Source organism: Ascaphus truei, chromosome 12 (genome assembly GCF_040206685.1).
Source record: "Ascaphus truei isolate aAscTru1 chromosome 12, aAscTru1.hap1, whole genome shotgun sequence".
In the NCBI taxonomy this organism is placed as follows: domain Eukaryota; kingdom Metazoa; phylum Chordata; class Amphibia; order Anura; family Ascaphidae; genus Ascaphus; species Ascaphus truei.
In genome coordinates, this window is record NC_134494.1 from 3,443,522 (window position 1) to 3,465,358 (window position 21,837).

At 45.4% G+C, this 21,837-nt stretch overlaps 1 protein-coding gene across 1 annotated transcript in view; it reads left to right on the forward strand.

The window, feature by feature from the left end:
• LOC142464294 (uncharacterized) overlaps window positions 1-21,837 on the forward strand; it is a 566,786-nt gene that overhangs the window by 55,840 nt on the left and 489,109 nt on the right. The window lies entirely within an intron of this gene.

Below are 21,837 nucleotides of genomic sequence, written 5' to 3' on the forward strand. Positions count from 1 at the left end.
AGGGTGTGCGGGTGGGGGGTGTTTTACCTGGTTTGGAGGAGGCAACGCTCCTCAGCAACGACCATAGCCCCACGATCTAACCCTCTTCAATTCAATCCCGCTGCTGCCACCAGTTTATTATAAGCCTGTTACGGTAGCTTACAGGGTTACAATATACTGTACACCAAAATAACTGGGTTAAATTGAAAGCGACTGTGATATGATAAAGAAAGTTTATTCCTTCAGGGAAGGTGAACACACAATATTGAACAAATAACACACAGAATATATACACTTACGTGGGAATGGGGCAATGAAGTAATCAGGATTCGGATTAGCAATTCACCAAGGCATCGGGTATCATTCAGATGTAGTCACGAACAACAACTTGGAATAGAGCTTACACTCTCTTTTATGGAGTTCTGCTCCTATTCCCTACCATTGGGTCTCAGGTATTGGATGACAATTACCTGCACCCAATTGCTCTTTGCCAGCTAACGTGGGAAGCACTTTGGTACCTGCCCCCAGGTAGCTGGCACATGCGCACAATCCTCTGGTCAGAGTCCCATTTCCTGAACCCCACACTAACAGGTTGGCGTCTCCTAGTCTGCCATTTGGGATTCTGGCCCGGGAAACTCCGACCACAGGTGTAAAGCACAATATTTTACACAAGTACCCATGTCCTGCTCTTCCCCGACCTAGAATACTTAATCAGGGTGGGGGAGCCTTTGTTCAGTGAGCTTACTGTAGCCACACTGTCGCCTCCTATCCATTAGCATACCTCATGGGCCAGTAGTTTTCGCAGGCTTTGAGATATCAGGGATACAGATGAAAAGAAAAATTATCAATAGTGGCGCTCAAATTATCCGTGTGCAACAGAATAATATCAGTGCAATAGTGGAAAACAATAATTGATATACAAACACATTTGATGAATGCTGCTGTGACCCAGTGGGGGATTGCTCTCTCAATCCCGTGTGGAGTTGATGAAGTGATGATCATTGGGAAGCGCAAACATGTGAAGACAGAAAATAATGTTCTGATGCAATATTGTTTAAATAATAAAAGTGAAGATGCCTTCTTAACGTCTATATGTAGACTACTCACAAATGTGAGGATGGATGTGTGTACGTAAAGGTATCTTTAAGTGATGATCCGCCAGCTGCGGTGGGGGTAGCTATCTGCTTCAATGGAAGTATGCACTCAGGTACCTCTTTTGTTTATTACCAAAGGTACCTGAGGGCATACTTCCATTGAAGCAGATAGCTACCCCAGAATATTATTTTCTGTCTTCACATGTTTGCGCTTCCCAATGATCATCACTTCATCAATGATACAGAGTAACATTTTAATATCATACATATATTAAAATAATCCGTTCTGTGGGTCTGAGTGGGCTGAAATTTGCTAGGTCCTCATGCCGCAGGACACACGCTATAGGAGCCAAATATCAGCCTTCCATGACCCCCAGAACCGGAGATAATAAAAACAAGTTAAAACCTCCTTATTAACTTTAATGCAGGATTCTCCGCCACAGGCTAAAAGAAATCACTGCCTTTCACTCATACCATTGGATTCAATTGGCTCCACCGCCATAGGCTTTCAATGGAGCAACTCCGCCATTAGAATCAATGGCAGACCCACACTTTAAACAGTTATCCATACTCTGTTCGGTTGATCGGAGAGGGCTGGAAATTGCCATGCAATCATGCCGGAGCAGTGACTACATGGTGGCCAAATCCCAGCCCTCTAGTCCTTACAGAACCGGAGATATGGGTTTTCAGTTTTCACAGTTTTACACTTTGGGGTTTAAAACCAAGCGGCTTTTCTCCGTCATTGCGGTCAATGGGGCGACCCTCGTGGCGGCCGCGATCCTTTCCTGTGGCCATTGCCCATCAGACCCTGTTGGGGTCGAGTAAGGGGGGTCCCCTGAGCTAGGGGCAAAAAGAACTGGACCGCTACCTGCCCTAGAACTGGAGCTACAGTTTTAATATGAATGAACTTGGCCGTGACCAAGTTCCCATGCCAATTTAGTGTTCAAAGGCTCTTTCATTGAAATTGTATCCGCTTTCGGAGATTGCGGTTTGGCCGGCAGCCAACTTGTTCTTGGAGAGCGAACTCGAGGAATTCCCATTGAAAGACATTACGCCATTCACTTCAATGGAGAAATTCCACTCATCCTCTCGGGCGCCATCTGCTAGTCTTCTTTGATATCAGGCAAAAACCCTTGAAATCTCCATAGGCTTGCATGGAGCTCCAATGGCGGCCTATGGGACGGGCTGCAAACGGGGATTAAAAAGGCAGGAAGGGGAACAAAGGGCCCTAATCAAGTAAATACAATTCACCCTTTCCCTCCCGACCTGATCCCAGTGTATGTGTTTGGTGCATTCACTGTAATGGGAAAAATACATGTAACCAGGGGGAAACACATTTTGCACGGAGGCAGGGGAATAAAAACACATGTAATCATTATTACAGTTAACCCCTCGCCTTCCACACGATGGTAGGGGGGGCCAGCTGTGGTGTAACCCCTTTATTCCCGGCCAGCCACCCCCTTTCATGACAACTACACAGCTGTACCCCTGCACTAAAACACACCCTTATAAATCCTCCCAAAACATTCTCTTTATTTCCATGCTTCTCCTTTCTTCTGGGGATATCTCTCCGAATCCTGGTCCCTACCTTATTTCTACTTGCTCTCATCCTCGCTTCCTACATAAAACATTTACTCCTTCTGGTATAAACCCCTCTAACCTCATGCCCGTCCCCTGCCACCCTCCCTCCTCTGTCCCTTTCTCCTGGGCCTTTTGGAATACTCGCTCCCTTTCCAACAAGTTCCTCTCTGTGCATTACTTCTTTCTCTCTCACTCTCTGCTCCTCTTTGCTATAACTGAGACCTGACACACTCACTCTGACTCTGCACTTGACACTGCCCTCTCTTATGGTGGCCTTTCTTTTTTGCACCCTGATGGCAGCGGAGGAGGCGTGGGGCTCCTCTACCATTACCGAACCCTTCCTATTCCTCCCTCTCTTTTCCCCCTTTTTGAGGCTCACACTGTTCAACTTTTTTTCCCCTCTCCCTATCCATGTGGTTATCATCTATCTCCCAACTACCTCTACTCATACCTTTTCTGGCTTTCTCTCACACTTTGAATCCTGGCTCTCCTTTCTTTCCTCAGACTCCCCTTTTCCTTGGGGACTTAAATTGCCATATTGATGACCCCTGTCTCTCTTGGGCTTCCCGCTTTCTCTCTGTAACCTCTTCTTCTTTTCGTCTGAATCAATATTCGAATGTCCATGCCAAAATAGGGTAAATGAGTAAGGATTTTATTACCAAGCATATGCAAAGAGACCAAAATGAGAAAGTCCCAAAAGGCTTGGTCTGAAAATTATTAATGATACAAAAGCATATATACAGTACATTACATAATCATTATACAGTGTAATCAATGCAATGCCCATATAAAGAATATTGTTGACAAGATATACACTACCGACACGATTTATTCGAGCAGGGCTAGTTCCGCAAGCCGGGAGATTTCCCGGCTTGCTAGTGGCCGCCCTCGGGCGCGGTCACGCGTCATCGGGAGCCTGCGCCCCCTGCACGCGCGTCCAGGGCTCCCCGAGGGAGCCCTGGTGTCCCGCGATGTGGGGGACGGCGGCAGGGGGTTCCGGGGGACCCGGCGGACCCGGCAGCGGGAGGGAGAGCGCCCCGATCGGAGGGCGCTCTTCCGCTGCTTCGGCGCGCGCCCGGCACCCTCCGGCGCGCGCCAGGTTACTGCTGCGGCCGAGAACGGGCAAATGCTCGAATAAACTCGGCCGCAGCAGTATTTTTCTGCTTAGCACATATTTATTATAGTGAACACTGTCATGGGAGAGGGGGTTTGGCCCGGTATTAAAGGGGTTACACCCCCTTTGGCCACCCCCTGCTCTCACCTGGGAGGCGAGGGGTTAACTGGAATGATGTCCAGTACTGTAGTTATGCCCCTGCTTCAGCACCAACTGTGTATCCCCCTATGAATATGTATTGTTCCCATTCCAGTGTCTGCACCAACACATACACTGTGTAAGGAATCGGGGGCCACGTCCCCTGCGACGTGACCCCTCCTTACCCACTACCAGTACTGCAGCTGCTGCTGCCTCTGCCCCTCATCGCTACCCCTGCTGGCGCGCGGCAATTCCTGCTACTCATGCCACGGCCGCCATCTTGGATTCTCGCGCCGGCGTTACAGAGCGCGCATCTATCCCTGGTACTTGTAACACGCGCGCCATGCCTGCCTCCGCCCCCCGCTCAGCCCGGGAGTTCTTGCCACGCCTCCTGCACTCTCAGCTGAGCCCTGTCACTCCCAGCCTCTCAGGAGCCTCCGTCTGGATTGGTGGATACCGCTTTAAATACACTGCTCTGCCACTTCCTCCTTGCTCTGCATAGCTCCTTGCTTCCGGTGTAGCCTGGAAACTGTGTCGTGCTCCTGTTTGTCTTTATCCCTACAGATTTGAACCAGCTTGTCTGACTTACCTCTCTGGCTCCCGACTTCAGCTTACCCATCACGATTCTTACCTCTCAGACCCTTGGACACAGAAACGGATTTGACTACGGAACTCTCTATACTCCTGAACTCTGCAAGTACAACGACTATTCTAAATCTTAATCCAGGCCTGGCCACTCTACAACCACATCCCGGACCCGCTCCCTCTGCTGTCGGTGTGTATATTCAACATCCCACCTCTGTACAGGGGACTGGCGTGGTCTGCGGGCTGCACAGCGTGACACACTGGGATCTATGCGGGAGGGAAGGGGTTAATGTTAATTCTGTGTTTATGGCCCTTTGTCCCTTTTCCCGCCTTTGCAGGCTCCATTTTGCAGTTTCTCCATAGGTCGCCATTGGGGCTCAATACAATCCTATGGAGATTCCGGCGATTTGGGCCCGTTTCCGTAGAAGACCTACAGGTGGGGCTCGAGAGGAGGAGCGGCGGTTCTCCATTGAAAGTGAATGGAGTAATGCATTTCAATGGGGATTCCTGGAAGCCGACCTCCTGAGACGAGCTAGCAGCCACCCAGACCGCAAAACCGCAAGAGCGGAAACATTGTCACAAAAGAGCTTTGATCGCGCCATTAGCATGGGAACTAGGGCCTCGGTCAAGTTCACGGCCAATTGGCGTGGGAACTTTTGTTCTAGGGCACCCAGAAATAAAATTCCTTTTGCCTCTAGATGTTAGGAACCCCCTCACTTGACCCCAACAGGGTCCGACAATTAATGGCAATGAGAAAGGGTCGCGCCGGCCAGGAGGGTCCTACCATTGAATCCTATGGCGGTGCCGGCCCATGCATTTCCTATGGAGGCGCCGGCCCTATTGATTTTAATGGAGGGAAGCCACGTGAAAAAACAGCTAAGTCAGAATGAGCGGAAACCTGGAACCCATAACTCCGGTTCTGTTCAACCTAGAGGGCTGAGATTCGGTCACCAGGTAGTCCTACTTCCGGCAGGATTGCATGGCAAATAGTGACCCTCTTGGGGCAACAGAACGGAGTCAGGGTAATGGTAAAGTTTAGGTTTCTGCCATTGACTTGCATGGCAGTTAAAAGCCACTTTTGTAATGTGCTTTTAAACTGTGTTTGTGTAACTCCGGTCCGGTGGGTCGCAGCGAGTTGAAACTTGGCAACCATGGAGAGTCCCTTCCGGCATGAGGGTCTGGCAAGTTTCGGCCCGCTCGGCCCAGCCGAACGGATTTTTTTTTTTTTTTTATAACTTTGGTTTTATTGGGTGAAATACATCTTACATGGTAACACTCTCCATTATCTCCAAATATATCACCATAATAAAAGCTTTCATTTTTGTTTTATACAAACCTTCCAAAATTTTGACGAACTAGACTCACAAGACGAACAGGGGGGGAAGACATGCCCAATGGATACTGGGGCAGGGAGGGGGGGGAAGGGAGGGCTGGGGAAGGAAGAGGAGGAGGGGGGGGGATGCTCCGTGAATGATCCAAACTGCCGCTGTCAGGTGGGCTTCCGCGTACTATGCTTCTTTTGCTCCCCCTGAGACTCCACCGGTCGCCTTCGAACGGATTATTTTAATATATTTAGATATTAAGGAATGTATTGTATTTTGGGTCCAGGGTAAAAGCCCGGGAAGGCTAGAGCCCATATGGTATCTTAATGCTCAGGGGGAAGACAAGTGGTCTACAATAAACCCCCTGATCAAAGGCTCCCCCACCCTGCTTGTGTATGCTAGCACAAAGGAAAGCAGGTCGTGGGTACTTGTGATAACTGTTGTGTTTCACACCTTGGGACAAAAGTTTTCCTGTCCCAAGCAGACTGGGCGACGCCAGTCTTATGGGAGGGGGGCTAGGGAAATGAGCCCCTGATTAGAATAATACACACCCAATGGGCAGGTATTACTTTGCCTCTCAAGTGAGGCGGCAAGGAGGGATTGGGTGCAGATAATTGTCATCCAATGTCGTGCACCTCCTGTTAGGGTATGGGGCTGAAACTCCATATAAATGAGTGTAAGCTCTATGCCCAGTGTCTTTTCGTGATGTCTTCATTTGAACCTGTATTGCTGAATGAATTGTCAATCCTGTACCTGATTGCTTCATTGTCCAACCCCTAAGTAAGTGCTATTTCTTGTCTGTTATTTGTATCATCTTGTGTGTTCTCCTTCTTTAAGGAATAAACGATATTTATTATATCTAAGTCGTGTTCAATTCAACCCAGATATTTGGTGTATATTATAACCTATCACAAGTTACTGTGACAATCACCCCCTAACTTTCTGTAATCTTATCCTGTGTAAAAGCCTGACTGTGGCCTTGTAGAATTGATATAATTATGTTCCTGATGCTGTGCAAATCCTGTGTAAAAGCCTGACTGTGGCCTTGTAGAATTGATATAAGTATGTTCCTGATGCTGTGCAAATCCTGTGTAAAAGCCTGACTGTGGCCTTGTAGAATTGATATAAGTTAGTATGTTTGAATGTAAAAGGTTTTTTTTTTTTTTCTTCCTCTTAACTCTGTGCTGTTAATTGACCAAATGGAACAAGCTGACTGACTGGGGAGGGGGAGGGTCATGTGACTGCTTTTATCTGTATAATACCAACACCTTTGCTGCATTGGGCAGGAACTGCATTAGGCAGTGAGGAATTTAAAGTGAGCTTTTAAGTGATAAATACAGTTAGACTACAGTTTGACTAGAGGTGACTGGGGACTGGATCTACTGCACACTCTTTTACTCTAGACAACAAACGGTAAGCTATTCAGATCACACTATGATCCCAAGCTTGCTAATCTGCCTATTTCAACCCCCCACCCCTTTACAATTTATTTACTGCAGCCTCTCCCAAAACTGACTGCACAATACACTGAAACCCTGAACTGACTCTAGCATTGCAATACAGCTAAACATTTGACAAGGAACAGGCACACACCTGCTGTTAGTCTGCTCACACTCACTCTGCTCACAACAGCTCCTTGCAGCACTGCCTACCTCTGGCATCATGAACCTGCTATGTATTTTAACTCTTTTCTTTCTCCTGGCCTCATGGAGATGTTACTCCCTCTATCCACTACAAACTCCTCCATCCTGGCCCACACCCAACATCACCATACACCCTGGACTACTCAAAAGCCTTGCACTATCTACTGAATGTTGGTGGAGAACTCTAAAAAACAGCACACCAACCACTGCTCACTCTAATGGCAAACACCACAAATTTACAACTTGCAAACAACTAACCAAATTTCTACTCATACTATTACTCTCTTTAGCAGGTGATATTAAACCTAACCCAGGTCCTCCCATTTCAGCTCTGTCCCATGCCCCTGAGAATTCCACCTTTAAATTCCAAAAAGGGCTATCTGTCGCCCATATAAACATCCGGAGCCTGCTGCCCAAACTGGATGAACTAAGGGCATGGTGCCTTATGCATAAACCCAAAGCCATCGTTCTTACAGAAACATGGCTATCCTCTAAAACCCCTGATGCACATATTGCCATTCAGGGATACTCCATTTTTAGGAGAGATAGGTCAAAGAGAGGAGGAGGGGTGTTATTTTATATTGCAGACACCTTACAATTTACACTGTTAAATTGCCCACCAAGCCCACCCTCTTTTGAAACTCTAGTTGGCAAAATCTGCCTCCCCTTTTCTAAACCCATCTTGCTCGCTGGCATCTACCGCCCCCCTAAAGCCCCTCTACAATCCCTGACTGATATCACCCAATTTCTTGGCTCCATTTCCTCTCTGAATGAGAAGAGTGAGCTGCTAGTTCTAGGGGATTTCAACTTCAATTGGCTTGACCCTAAAAACCACAAAATCCAGATACAACTCAAGTCACTTAACCTATCACAACTCATTTCCCAACCCACACGGATAAACCTGAAATCGCAGAACCATTCCTTGCTAGACTGGATTCTCTCCTCAAACCCCAGCAGAATCCAATCCTCTGGCATCCTTCCTGACATTTTCAGTGACCATGCAATAGTGTACTATGTAAGGGAAATTAAACCGCCCCAATCAAGCCCTAAAGTTCTCCTCACTAGAACATTTAAAAACTTTAACCCACAACAGTTTCTGGATGACCTTACCAACTGCCCATGGCAAAGATTCGATTTAATTCCCGACCCCGATTCTGCGCTCGACTATTTCCAATCCGAGTTCTTAAAACTCTGCGATACCCATGCTCCACTACGCAAAATAAGGGTACGGGGGGCCCACCTTCCATGGGTTACAACTGACCTTATAGCACTCTACCAGTTCAGGGATGCCTTGTGGAAAAGCTACAAAGTAACTGGCACTACCAAGGATCTCAATCACTACAGATGCATGCGGAACATGTGCACAAGGCAAACAAGGCATGCAAAAGCACAATATTACTCTGACAATCTCCACCAAAATACATCAAACCCAGCTAACTTCTGGAAGGTTATCAACAATATATTCCAGCCTCCTAACCATCAACAACCAAGTAATATCACTAAGGGGGATATTACTCTGACAAACCCCACTGACATTGCAAATGCATTCAATGATTACTTTGTGGGGTGTGCCACTAACTTATTAGCGAAACGCAGCCCAAACCACAAACCTGAATCTCATCCTGGGAGTACCCCTATAGCCCCACCCCCTCCCAACACTGCCCACAATTTTCAATTTAGCCCAGTATCTGAAGAGGAGATTACACAAGCGCTCCTCAAACTAAAACTAAGCAGCCAATGTGGACCCGACTTACTACAATCTAGGTTCCTACGACTTGGTGCCCCAGCCATTGCCAAACCAATTGCGTCCATAGTCAACTCTATCCTGTCTGCAGGCCATATCCCTAAGACCTGGAAAACTGCCAGAGTTGTCCCAATCTTCAAAAGTGGGGACAAAAACACTGTCTCAAACTACAGGCCAATCTCATTTCTCCCAATTCTATCCAAAGTTATGGAAAAATGTGTCTACTCCCAATTAAGCGATTTCTACACCAAGACAAATTTCCCTAGCCAATTCCAGTCTGGGTTTCGTCCCAAACATTCCACCGTAACTACCCTGCTAAAAGTTTGCAATGAAATCCAGTGTGGAATGGAACGGGGACAACTCACTGGTGCAGTATTCCTAGATTTTGCAAAGGCTTTTGACACAGTTGATCATGTTATCCTGCTTAACAAACTCCAGAGCTCTGGAATAGGGAAACATGCTTTAAACTGGTTTCAGTCCTACCTATCAGGAAGATCCCAACATGTGTCCATCTCAGGCTCTAACTCCAACCCCCTGGATATCACCTGTGGTGTCCCGCAAGGCTCTGTTCTGGGGCCCCTACTCTTCTCAGTGTTCATTAATGATCTTCCCACAGCTTGTAAGGAAGCCTCAATACACATGTATGCAGATGACACAATCCTATATGCACACAGCCATAGCCTCTCTGACCTTCAACACATACTTCAGTCTGACTTTTTGAGACTCGAAAACTGGATTTCCCAAAACAAACTGTTTTTAAACACTGACAAGACTGTAACAATGGTATTTGGGACCAAGACTAAATTTGTAAAGCTTCCAGTGACTGAGCTCCTGATTAGAACCAACGCTAACACCACCCTAACACCTGTCACTAGTTTTAAATACCTGGGCTTATGGTTTGACTCCCACTTAACATTCGGGATGCACATTGATACCCTGACAACCATGACCTATGCCAAACTAGGGGTACTTTACAGGAACAAATCCTCCCTAAGTCTCCTGGTCAGAAAGCGTGTTGCACAGCAGATGCTAATGCCAATTATTGACTATGGAGACATAGTATATGGCTCGGCTAATCAAACCCACCTTAGCAAACTTGACACCCTCTACAATTCAATTTGTCGTTTTGTTCTCCAATGCAACTACAACACACATCACTGCGAAATGCTCAAAGAACTAGATTGGTCATCACTAGAGTCTAGGCGCAAAGTTCACCTTTCCTGTCTCACCCTCAAATACTTTCTGGGCAAGCTACCCAGCTACCTGAACAAGCTCTTCACCCCTACCACATGCAGCACCTATCACCTGAGATCAGACTCCAAAAGACTATTCATGGTCCCAAGGCTCAACAAAGTATCTGGACGTTCCTCCTTCTCCTTCCGTGCACCCCAAAACTGGAACAACCTACCAGAGACTCTCATATCCACCACCAGCTTAAGTTCTTTCAAATCTAAGGCTGTCTCACACTTTAATCTGGTCTGTAACTGTTTCATACGCTCATAATATATATTTTCTTTAACTGTGCACGCAATGTCTTGTATATAATGTACACCTTGTTCATTTATGTAACTGTACTTGTAACCATGTATTATTTGTTTTACTCTGTGCCCAGGACATACTTGAAAACGAGAGGTAACTCTCAATGTATTACTTCCTGGTAAAATATTTTATAAATAAATAAATAAATAATCTTGAGCCTTAAACTGCCTGGAAACTATATTTTTCTGGCTAATTCTTCTACTTTCACATCCCCTTCTTCTAATCTGAAAAGATAAAAATATGCAGCGCACCAATTGATTTTAGTATTAATTATCGCATAAATCGTGATAAAATTGGAGTGAAAAAATTAATGTCAAGTGCACAAACATATAAAATACAAAAATGTTGGAGGCGCATGCGCGAGGCTGGAGCGGATGGCAGCATAGAATCAGAGCTCCATCCCCCACCTCCCATAACATTACAAAAAAGACAGTAACCGACAACAAAAATACCCACTAAAAGTAGTGACAGAGCGGTAGATACTCCCGTGATGGCCCCACTTACCGCAAAGAAAAAAAAAGAGGGAGATTTAAGGAGATATCTGGGTCGCTCTACCCCACGAGGCGCTGCTACAGCGAGGGCGCCGGAATCAGCAGCGGGGTCTGAATCGGAGAGGGAAGAAGACCCCCCAAATGAGCCCACACAGATGCCTGTCCGAATCTGCGATTTTGATCGCCTATACCAGGACATGAAAAATATGATTTATGTCGGGCTCCAGGACTTAAAAAACGAGGTACAGGGTCTGGGGGAGAGAACAGGGGCCCTCGAGGAAAAGATGGCGACCGCATCTAAGCAGATAAAGAAAGCGGATAAAAGAACCTCGCACATGCAAACCCAGATAGCGGAGATACTGGACAGGCAGGAGGATGCCGAAAACCGGGACCGCCGCAACAATATTAGAGTGCGCGGGGTCCCGGAGGCAATCACAGATGTGGAGGAATTCATATCCAGGTGGCTAGAAACACTCCTGCCCGACATACCTGCAACAGAAAGAGCCATGTCACAGAGCCCTTAGAAGCCGCCCTGCAGCAATGGAGCAACCGCGTGATATCATCGCTAGGCTACATTACTTTAAAACAAGGGACGCAATCTTTAAATGCACTAGAGCGGAGGGGGCCTGCCGGTTCGAGGGAGCCACGATGCAGTTGTTCCAAGATCTATCCCCGATCACACTAATGAGGAGAAGAGCACTGCAACCCGTCACTAAACTGCTGAGGGACCGGGCAGTTCGATATCGTTGGACCTTCCCATTCGGCCTCTTGGTCATAAGGAACGGGAAGGCCATATCAATGAAGGACCCGGGAGAGAGTGAGGATTTCCTCAATAAACTGGGGCTGAAGGAGGGCCCGACAAAAAGCCCCAGGAGAGAGGCACGAGAGGAGACAGAGTGGAGCACCGTAGGTCCTTCCAAATCACCCCGAGACCCGGCGATCCCCGCAGTAATTTGAGGCGAATGCCTAAATCCATTTGACTGAATACACGGCCTAAAAGTTAGGGTAGAGGTTTACCCAACAGTTTGTTAAATAGAGAGCTTGCCACATTGCCTGACAGGGCCAATAACCTGCTGATGATGCCACTAAGAGTGCTGGACTGCTTGCCATGAAACGCGCCCTGTCTCAAGAGTGCTCTGAGACACCAGTGACTGTACTGGAAACCTGTAATCCTCCTAAGAAAAAAGGAAAAATAACAAAAATACAAACCCCTACCTGTTGCTGCAAATGGCGGGTCGCAGTGGAACGCAAGGCATCCAACATGGCGCCACAGCAAGCGCCTCACCGCATGGCTTCGTTGCGGAAGTGGAGCGGTTCCTGACGCGGGAGCAGGTGAGGGGACGTCCTTCTTCGCGGCTAGCTGAGGGAAAATGGCGGCCGCCGGAAGAACGGCGCCGGAAATAGAGCGGGCGCCATCTTGGAGGAGGCAGACTGAAGGCGATACCGGAAGTCATCATCATCCAACGCCGGAAGAGGCCGCAAACCCGCGAGTACCGGTGCACACTGTCGCGGCGACGCCAGAACATTCACCTACAACTCGGCGGCATGTAGCGGAAGGCGTGACGAGCCAAATGCGGCACAGAGTGCAGCGGAAGCGAGCGGACATCAGAGGCAACGAGGGGGCGGAGGTTCACAAGGCCAGATAACAGATAGAAGGGGATAATAGAGAGTGGGACATAGTAACGAGAGCACTACAGCAGTAATGCAGCGGATGTAAGTGTAAACAATAAAAGAAGGCAATTAGGCACATACATACACAAGTCAGCTACGGTATGGGGGTGGAGCAATATGCCAAGTGAAGGCACGGAAACTTTCCTAGAAAGATTCTTCTCTATCCTCCAGAGGATAGCGCAGGGCTGTGTAATACTCGGGGGCGACTTTAACCAGACGCTAGATCCAGTACTAGATAGATGCACCCCGAGCGGTAAAATTAACTCAAGGATAAGACAAACTTGGATTAGAGGGCTGAGAACCAATAACCTTTTAGATATTTGGCGAGAACAGCACCGACAGGATAAAGGTTTTACATTCTACTCCCACCCAAATGACAGATATAGTAGGATAGACTACCTTTTTGTATCCAGTAGAATGGTTTCACAGATCTCCCACACGGGCATCCACGATATTTCGTGGTCAGATCATGCACCGATAGAGCTGCGGTGCTCTGATTTTATCCTATATGTATAAACGTAGAGATTGACGCTCATACAAGTGTATAGACTCACCAACTGTATTACAGCATATAGGTAGATAGGAACTTCTATGAATAATTCCAGCAATTATATAATACTAGGTCAAGGGGGGACATGAACATGGGACCTAGCGGTCAGTCAGCGCGACTACCTATATGCTGTAATACAGTTGGTGAGTCTATACACTTGTATGAGCGTCAATCTCTACGTTTATACATATTGGATCCCCTTGGATGACTGCTCTACAGTGTGACTTGATATTTTACCAATAAGGGCCACTCCTACCAAACTGCTGGGTTGGATACTCATACATTTTTTATTGAGTTGTTGCACTGGTTTATATTGTTAATACCTACTGAGTATTTTTTTATATATATTCTAATACCAGTACAATCTTTTGTTCACAATGGAGACAGAGGATGGTACAGAGGACACTTTACAGGACTCTAATAATACGGACTTTGTGTTCAATTACCTTGATTATGGTGCAAGAACAAAGAAAGCACAGAGAGTGTTTGATGATAATGCAGAGGTGGAATGTGAGGACTTTTCGGATTTGCATGATTACTTCTTGAGGCTGGAAAAACTATTGATTGTTGATACAAGACTATGGTGGGACATTATCTCCCTTGAAAACTATGCAAGAGTCAAACGTATCCCTAGGGGACTCAGGATTAAGAAGTCCCCTACATTTGGGTTTCCTAGTCAAGAGTTTGAAACTAACTGGAAAACCATTCTGAACGAATGCTCATTCAAACTTATTGATCTTATTTTAACACTCAAAAATAAGGAAAAATCAGGGGTACGAATTGAGATAAAAACCTTGCAAACAAAATTGTCCAAATTTTCTAAAATGGAAGGCTTCAAGGAAAGTGATAAAAAACTGGCCCTGTTTGTTAAAGAGGCAGAGAAGGAGATAATGGGAAAGAAAGATGTAAAGTTCTCACGTGATAAAATGGACTATGAGAAAAAACAAGTTTACTCATGGGAAAGAATAGTGCAGCCAAGAAGAGGGAGTAGGGACCAACAGTCCGGTTTCTCTACACCTGGCAGATCCAGAAGCAATTCCTGGTCACAAAAATCAATTTTGAAGAAAACCTCTTCACCTAATGAAGCTCAAAATGTTGAGTCTGAGTTGTCATACTCAGATAATGCCAGTCATTCTGTTTCATTCTTTTCACAACAAGGAAGTAATTTTCCCTATCAAGAGAGACCTAAAGAGCAACGCCAGCAGGGAGCAAGGTCTCGTTATGAACAACCTACTGGGTCATCAGAGGCCTATGATGAGGGTCCCTCAACGAGCTATTCGTCAAAAAACGAAAAGCGACGAGAAGGGGGAAGAGGAAATCAGGGAAAAGGAGCACCACACAAACGGAAAAAGAATTTTTGAATGGTGTCATCAATTTATCAAATGTTGAACTTTCCTCAGATGAACTTTCTCTCTTAACTAAAGGGTTAAAGTTCGCACCAGAGTGTAAATTCAATATTTTTGACACTGTAATTGATTTACATAAATTTATTCGAAAATGCACCTTAAAAAAGTTCTATGACGCTAGAAGTTCTAATACCAGTGTTTCACATACTTTGAATGTTGAGGATGCTGTTAACCCCTGTTTATCCTTTATGGAACACTGTACCATCCAAGACTTGGAAGAACTAGGGGGTGATCCGGTGGATGAGTTCAACCCAGATAACTTCTTGGGGAGAAGACCATCGGGTCTCAAGAAAAGGTCCCTGTTTTTTCCCACTTTCACGAAAGGGAAATACCTATCTACTTTTGAGAGTCTAGTGGAGAGGGACCTCATGCTTCTAGAAAAGGGCTTCACTTTTGATACCCCGCGTTATACGCATTATAAAGATAATCTCACTAGAGGTGAAAGTATTGCACTAGATGAACTTAAGAAGAACAAAAACTTGATTATTAAAAATGCGGACAAGGGGGGAGCAGTGGTGGTGCAGCATAGGGATGACTATCACAGGGAGGCTTTAAGACAGCTCTGTGATACTTGCTCCTATGCTGCACTAACAACAGACCCCACCAAGAGATTTCAGGGGAACTAAAATCACTCATTGATGAAGGGAATATGTTATTTGTTCTTGATGAGAACGAGAGAGAGTTCTTATTTAATGCTACCCTGACTGTTGCAGTGTTTCACCATCTCCCGAAGATTCATAAAACTTTGATCCACCCTCCGGGGAGGCCTATAATATCCAGTATTGGATCTTTGGGAGATGGTGTCTCACGCTATGTCGACCGGTTCTTACAACCGATTGTGAAGTCTCTGCCCTCTTTCATACTTGATAGTGGAGACCTCCTGACATATATTGATCAAATTGTATGGAAACCTAATATGATCTGGGTTACTCTGGACGTGACGTCCTTGTACACAATGATTACACATGAGCATGGATTATCAGCTGTTGGTCATTTTCTTTCCCGCACAGATATGTCACCAGCACAGACAACATTTTTATTAGATTCTATTCACTTTTTATTAACGCACAATTACTTTTTGTTTGATGGGGTTCACTATCTCCAAACACGTGGTACAGCCATGGGAACGAGCTTCGCTCCCAGTTACGCCAACCTCTTCATGGGGTGGTGGGAGTCTGTCCACGTGTTTGGAGATGGGAACAAATTTAGGAGCACATTTTCTTTTACAAACGTTTTATTGACGATCTCATTTTCATTTGGGAGGGTGATGTCACTTCACTTTTATCTTTTATTAACACTTTAAATATTAATATTTATAACCTCAATTTCACGTACACATACAATCACCATCACATTCACTATTTAGATTTATACTTATACATTGACATGAATCTATCTATTCAATCCGACATTTATCGCAAATCTAATTCACGGAATACTTTCCTACGTGCCAACAGCTGTCATCCAGGGCCCCTCCTGAAAGGTATCCCGAAGGGCCAATTCATTCGCCTACGGCGCAATTGTTCCAATGAGGAAGACTATAATGAACGTGTAAAAGAAATGTTTGATCGTTTTGTGCAACGGGGCTACAAACCAGATGATTTAAATAGGGCAATTGAGGAGGTCTCATCTACCAATAGATCAGAACTATTCCACCGCTCAAAGAGAGGCTTAAGATTTAATGATACACCCCTGTTTATTACCTCATTTAGCTCTCAAGCTGAACAAGTCAGATATATTCTTAAAAAACATTGGTCGGTACTCTCCCTGGACCCTACATTAAAACAATATATTACTGGAGGTCCTAATATTGTTTATAGGAAGGCCAAGACGGTTGCGAATTCTCTGACCCCAAGTCTCTTCTCCTCACAAACGACACATTGTAATACAGCTCCTAATGGTTCTTTCCCTTGTGGGAATTGCAAAATCTGTGGCTATATCAATAAATCAAACAAATGTTTATCCAGTCAAACTGGAAAATTTCATGCCACTAGATCATTTATCAACTGCAAATCCACATATATTGTCTACTTCATCACTTGCGGGTGCGGCAGCCAATATGTTGGAAGAACCATTAGGAACCTTAAAGTGCGAATAATGGAGCATATCCGATTGATCTCCAAAGGGAATCTGGACCACCCTGTCCCTAAACACTTCACCAACTGCAGCAAAGGTGGACTAAAAAACTTTAAATTTCAAGGTATTGAGTCCATTCAGATGTCACCCAGAGGGGGTGATAGAGTTAAAAAGCTTGATCAACGTGAGGCATTCTGGATCTTCACATTAAGAACCAGGGTGCCTCACGGTATGAATATCGATTGGGACCTTTCCCACTTTCTATAGTGGAGGAGGGTTCTTTATGATGCCACTATTCACTTATTAATTGTTTAGAATATTAGAATATAAGTATACTTTTTGACAATAAAATTGTTCTATGTCCTTCTGTCCCATCAATATATGGGTTATGAATAAGAGAAAATTAATATATACACATTTGAAAAAATTCTCAATAATCAACTCTTTTAATGATAAAGTGTTTCTATTCCCCCATATAAAATCCAATGATACAGCCAATCACATAGATTCAGTCTATACTCTGACTACATAATTCAAATGTATGGATAAAGTTAGTGCTTGATACAAATAATCATATTATAGTATTTTTGTATAAACTTATCTACTTAGATTAGAATATAATCTTCTAAAATGATCGAAGTCTAAATGTAGCTTTGTGACTGTTTAAAATATCTTCTCTCTTTTTATTTTATCAAAGGTTATTCAATGTGATTAGCATTTGTTTTTAATGTAACCCCAAACTAAACTAGCAATGTGTCTGTTTGCAAAGTTTAGCTATGGGCAAAATATGTTTGTCCTTTTTTTTAACACTAATAAAGTTGTTGAGTGTAAAAAAATGTAAAAAAATGTAGTTTTCATCCCTCTTCCGCCTCCGCCCAATAGGAGCACAGCTGGCATGCGTTCCAGGGTGGAAACGGACGCATCCCAGTGACGTGGTCTCTGACTCCAGGACTAGTGCCAGAGGGGAGGCGATGTCACGGAGATGCGACGCGTCGCCGGCGCGCATGCGCAGTGTACTCGGTTGGGCGATTTTGGCGCGAAATGGGTGTATTAAAGGTAAGGAGGTATAGTGATGTGGTACACCTTGATAAAGTCCCGTGGGACGAAACATGTCGGTGTGTGGGCTGTGTTTCTGTCCCTGTGCAATTATCCAATAAATCACCCTCAGTTTTAGCACGGAGTTGTGCCCCTTATTCATTTTTTCTACAGGACTCTCCCTGCAGACTTCTACTTCAGCTGTGCTCCTTGCATCCCTACACTCTGATTTTATCCTAGACAGACCAGGGGCGAACTGGAAGCTCAATGAAGTCTTACTAAAAATCCCCGAAATTGCACAAAATGTAGGGGATAGAATCAGGGAATACTTTCAGGAGAATACGGGAAGTGTGACTTCGCAGCCTACCTTATGGGAAGCCCATAAGGCGACTCTGAGAGGAGAGCTCATAAGGATTGCAAGCAGACGAAAGAGAGAGAAGGACAAGAAAATCAATCAATTACAAGCATAATTGGCAGTCCTCTCAACTCGACATAAAAATAACAAAGACGCAATGACCCTTAAGGAGTTGCTAGACACTAAAACCAAGCTTAATATCTTGCTAACTTCCCGTGCTGAAAAGGAGCTGACATGGTCTAAGCGGAATTTTTTTGAGAAAGCAAACAGGCCAGATACCCTACTTGCCAACAAACTTAGAGACAAAAACCAAGTCTCCCAAATTCAGGCAATTCGAACAGTGCAGGGGGATCTGACCTCTGACCCCAAACAAATAGTTAACGAATTTAAAATATATTACGAAACCCTCTACGATGGGGCGAAGGTGGCACACACACCAACCACAAAAGCACGATTAAAGACGTTCTTAACAGAGGCTCAATTGCCTAAAGTGACCAGAGAGGAGAGGGACGCACTACAGGCAGACTTTACTATCGAGGAACTCCTAGAGGTAATGAAGTCATTAAAGGCAGCCAAGGCCCCAGGCCCAGATGGCTTCTCCAATCTCTATTATAAGAAATTTCGCAAAATATTAGCTCCTCATCTACTAAAATTATGTAATTCCTTCCTGGATGGTGCCCCCATCCCGAGCTCGATGCTCCAGGCGTCTATCTCAGTAATCCACAAACAAGGAAAAGACCCAGCGGACTGTAAAAGCTATAGACCCATCTCGTTAATAAACTCTGACACAAAAATATTTTCCAAACTTTTAGCTAACCGCCTTAACCAGGTGTTGTCCAAGTTGGTCCATCCAGATCAAGTAGGGTTCATATGCGGTCGACAAGCAGCTGATAACACCAGACGGATTATCGACTTGATTGATCTGGCGCAAAAAAAACATATCCCGTCTATGGTGCTTAGTTTAGATGCAGAAAAAGCGTTCGACAGAATTGATTGGCCCTACTTGAGGGAGACGCTGGGAGCGTTCGGATTGGGGGGGAGAATGATAGAGGCAATTCTCGCTCTGTATCGGGGACCGACGGCGAAGGTCAGACACCAGGGCTTCCCCTCGGGAGAATTTCAGATAAAGAGCGGCACCAGGCAGGGATGTCCTCTGTCACCCCTTCTCTTTGCGCTATGTATTGAACCCCTAGCGGCGCACATCCGCCTTAGCCCGAATATAGCAGGAATCAAAATTAGTGACCAGGGACATAAGGTGGCCCTGTACGCTGATGACGTGATACTCACACTATCACAGCCCCTCACCTCTCTGCCGAACGTTTTCCAATTATTAGGGGAATTTAATGCGATATCGGGGTTTAAAATTAACCAGGCAAAATCAGAAGCCCTAAATATCAATTTACCTAAAGCTACCGAGAAACTGATCACGGTGAACTTTGAATTCAAATGGCAAACCTCCTCCATAAAATATCTAGGAATAAATATCACGAAACAATCAGGCACCCTTTATAAAGCTAATTACCCCAGACTAATTCGGACACTGAAGGAAGATCTCCGGAAATGGGCAGGGTACAACATATCCTGGATTGGCAGGATTCAATCTCTAAAAATGAATCTCCTTCCCAGAATTCTGTACCTATTTCAGACTCTTCCGGTCCCTATAATCAGGGAAGAGATCCTTCGGTTACAGTCCGCAATGGTGAAATTTATCTGGGGTAATAAAACCCCCCGCGTCAAAACTAGCACACTAATTCGGCCCACAACAAAAGGAGGATTAGCGGTACCTTGCCTGTTGTCGTACTATAGAGCGGCCCAATTAACCCAAATCATCCAGTGGCACACCCACCCTAGTCGGAGGCGTTGGGTGGAGCTGGAGGCGGCCTGCTGTGCCCCGGTGGCTTCCAAATAAAGTCCGCAAGGACTTCAAACACCCGCTCCCCGCGATTGTCGGCTCTTTAGCAGTATGGAACAAAAGCAAATATAAACATGTCTTAATGAGACAACACTCCTTGATGACCCCAATTTTGGGAAACCCTGATTTCGCTCCGGGCCTGCAGAAGAAGGATTTCATTATATGGACACAGAAGGGCTACACTTGCCTTTTACACCTGGAGGGTAGAATTTCTATCAAACCATTTGAGCAAATTAAGTCTGAAAAATCAGTTCCAAATTCAGAATTCTTTAGATACCTCCAGTTAAGAGCTTTTTATGATAAATTTCCCATTCGAGCTCAACGCACTAATTTTGAACAGCTCTGTTCTACTGGAACAGGAACCAGGGGACTTATCTCTACGATGTACAAAGCGGTGGTCTGTCCGAATCCTGACGCCGACGTGACATTAAAATATAAGAATAGATGGGAAAGAGATCTAGGGGACACATTAGAGGACAAGGACTGGGACTATATCGTCTTGGCGGCAGCTAAGAGCTCAATTTGCACGACATTGAAGGAGAACGCGTCCTGATGAGGTGGTATCTGACCCCACTGCGATTGTCAAAGTTTGTCAGGGGCTACCCCCCATTGTGTCCTAAACAATGTGGGGAGCAGGCAGACTTGCTACACATGCTGTGGGGTTGCACCAAGATACTCCCAATCTGGGAAGATATCAGAAATTGGCTCCAGAGAATTCTCGATTGCGCGATCCCTTTAGACCCCTGGTTGTTTCTGCTGGCCAGACGCACCCCGGGGTTAAACAGGTCGGAGCACAAATTAATTGCACATTTTGCAACTGCCCTGAGGTGCGAAATCGCAGCATTGTGGAAGCAGCCGGAACTACCAAATATCCCAAAAATCAGGAATAGAATTTGGCACGTTTGCCGGATGGAACAGTTAACAAGTCTGGTTAACGACACCAGCACAAACTTTCTCAAAGTCTGGTCTCCATGGTTAGACCTGAACGATATCCCAGGGATCAATGCCTCCAACATACAGCTCTAATAGCTCTAGGCGCGTTCTCCTTGGATGAGTGTAGGGGACGGGGAGACATAGAATACTGTCAGCAAGAGGGGACAACTAAATTCGGAAGCGAAATGAGCGAGCAGGGGATACATTCGAGAGATCAGACGCCAACACTACGATTGCAGTTAACCTGAGATCTGTCGGACCGGAAGTCTTCAAAGCCCAAGAGACCCAGGGCCTTGCTGGAACCGTAGTTTCTAAGATGAGCCCAGCAGAGCTGAAGTCTTTCTGTGGCAGCCTCACCCCCCCCCCTCCCTTCCTCCCCCCTGGTGTAGTATGATTGTAAGTCTTGTTGGTCTGTGCGTAACCCCGGTATGTCTTGCGTGAGTCTACTTATAAAATGAGTTGGTATGGGTACTGTTATATAAGATAATGGGTTGGTAGAAAATGTGATAATTGTACCATGCACTCAATAAAAACTTTTTTGGTTGTAAAAAAGATACAAAAATGTTGATCAAAACATAAAATACGTGGCCGTTACATAAACCGTGAAGTGATAATGGAGTCTGCAGCTTTCCTCAGGAGATGGATCAATATCTCACAGAACTAGGGGGG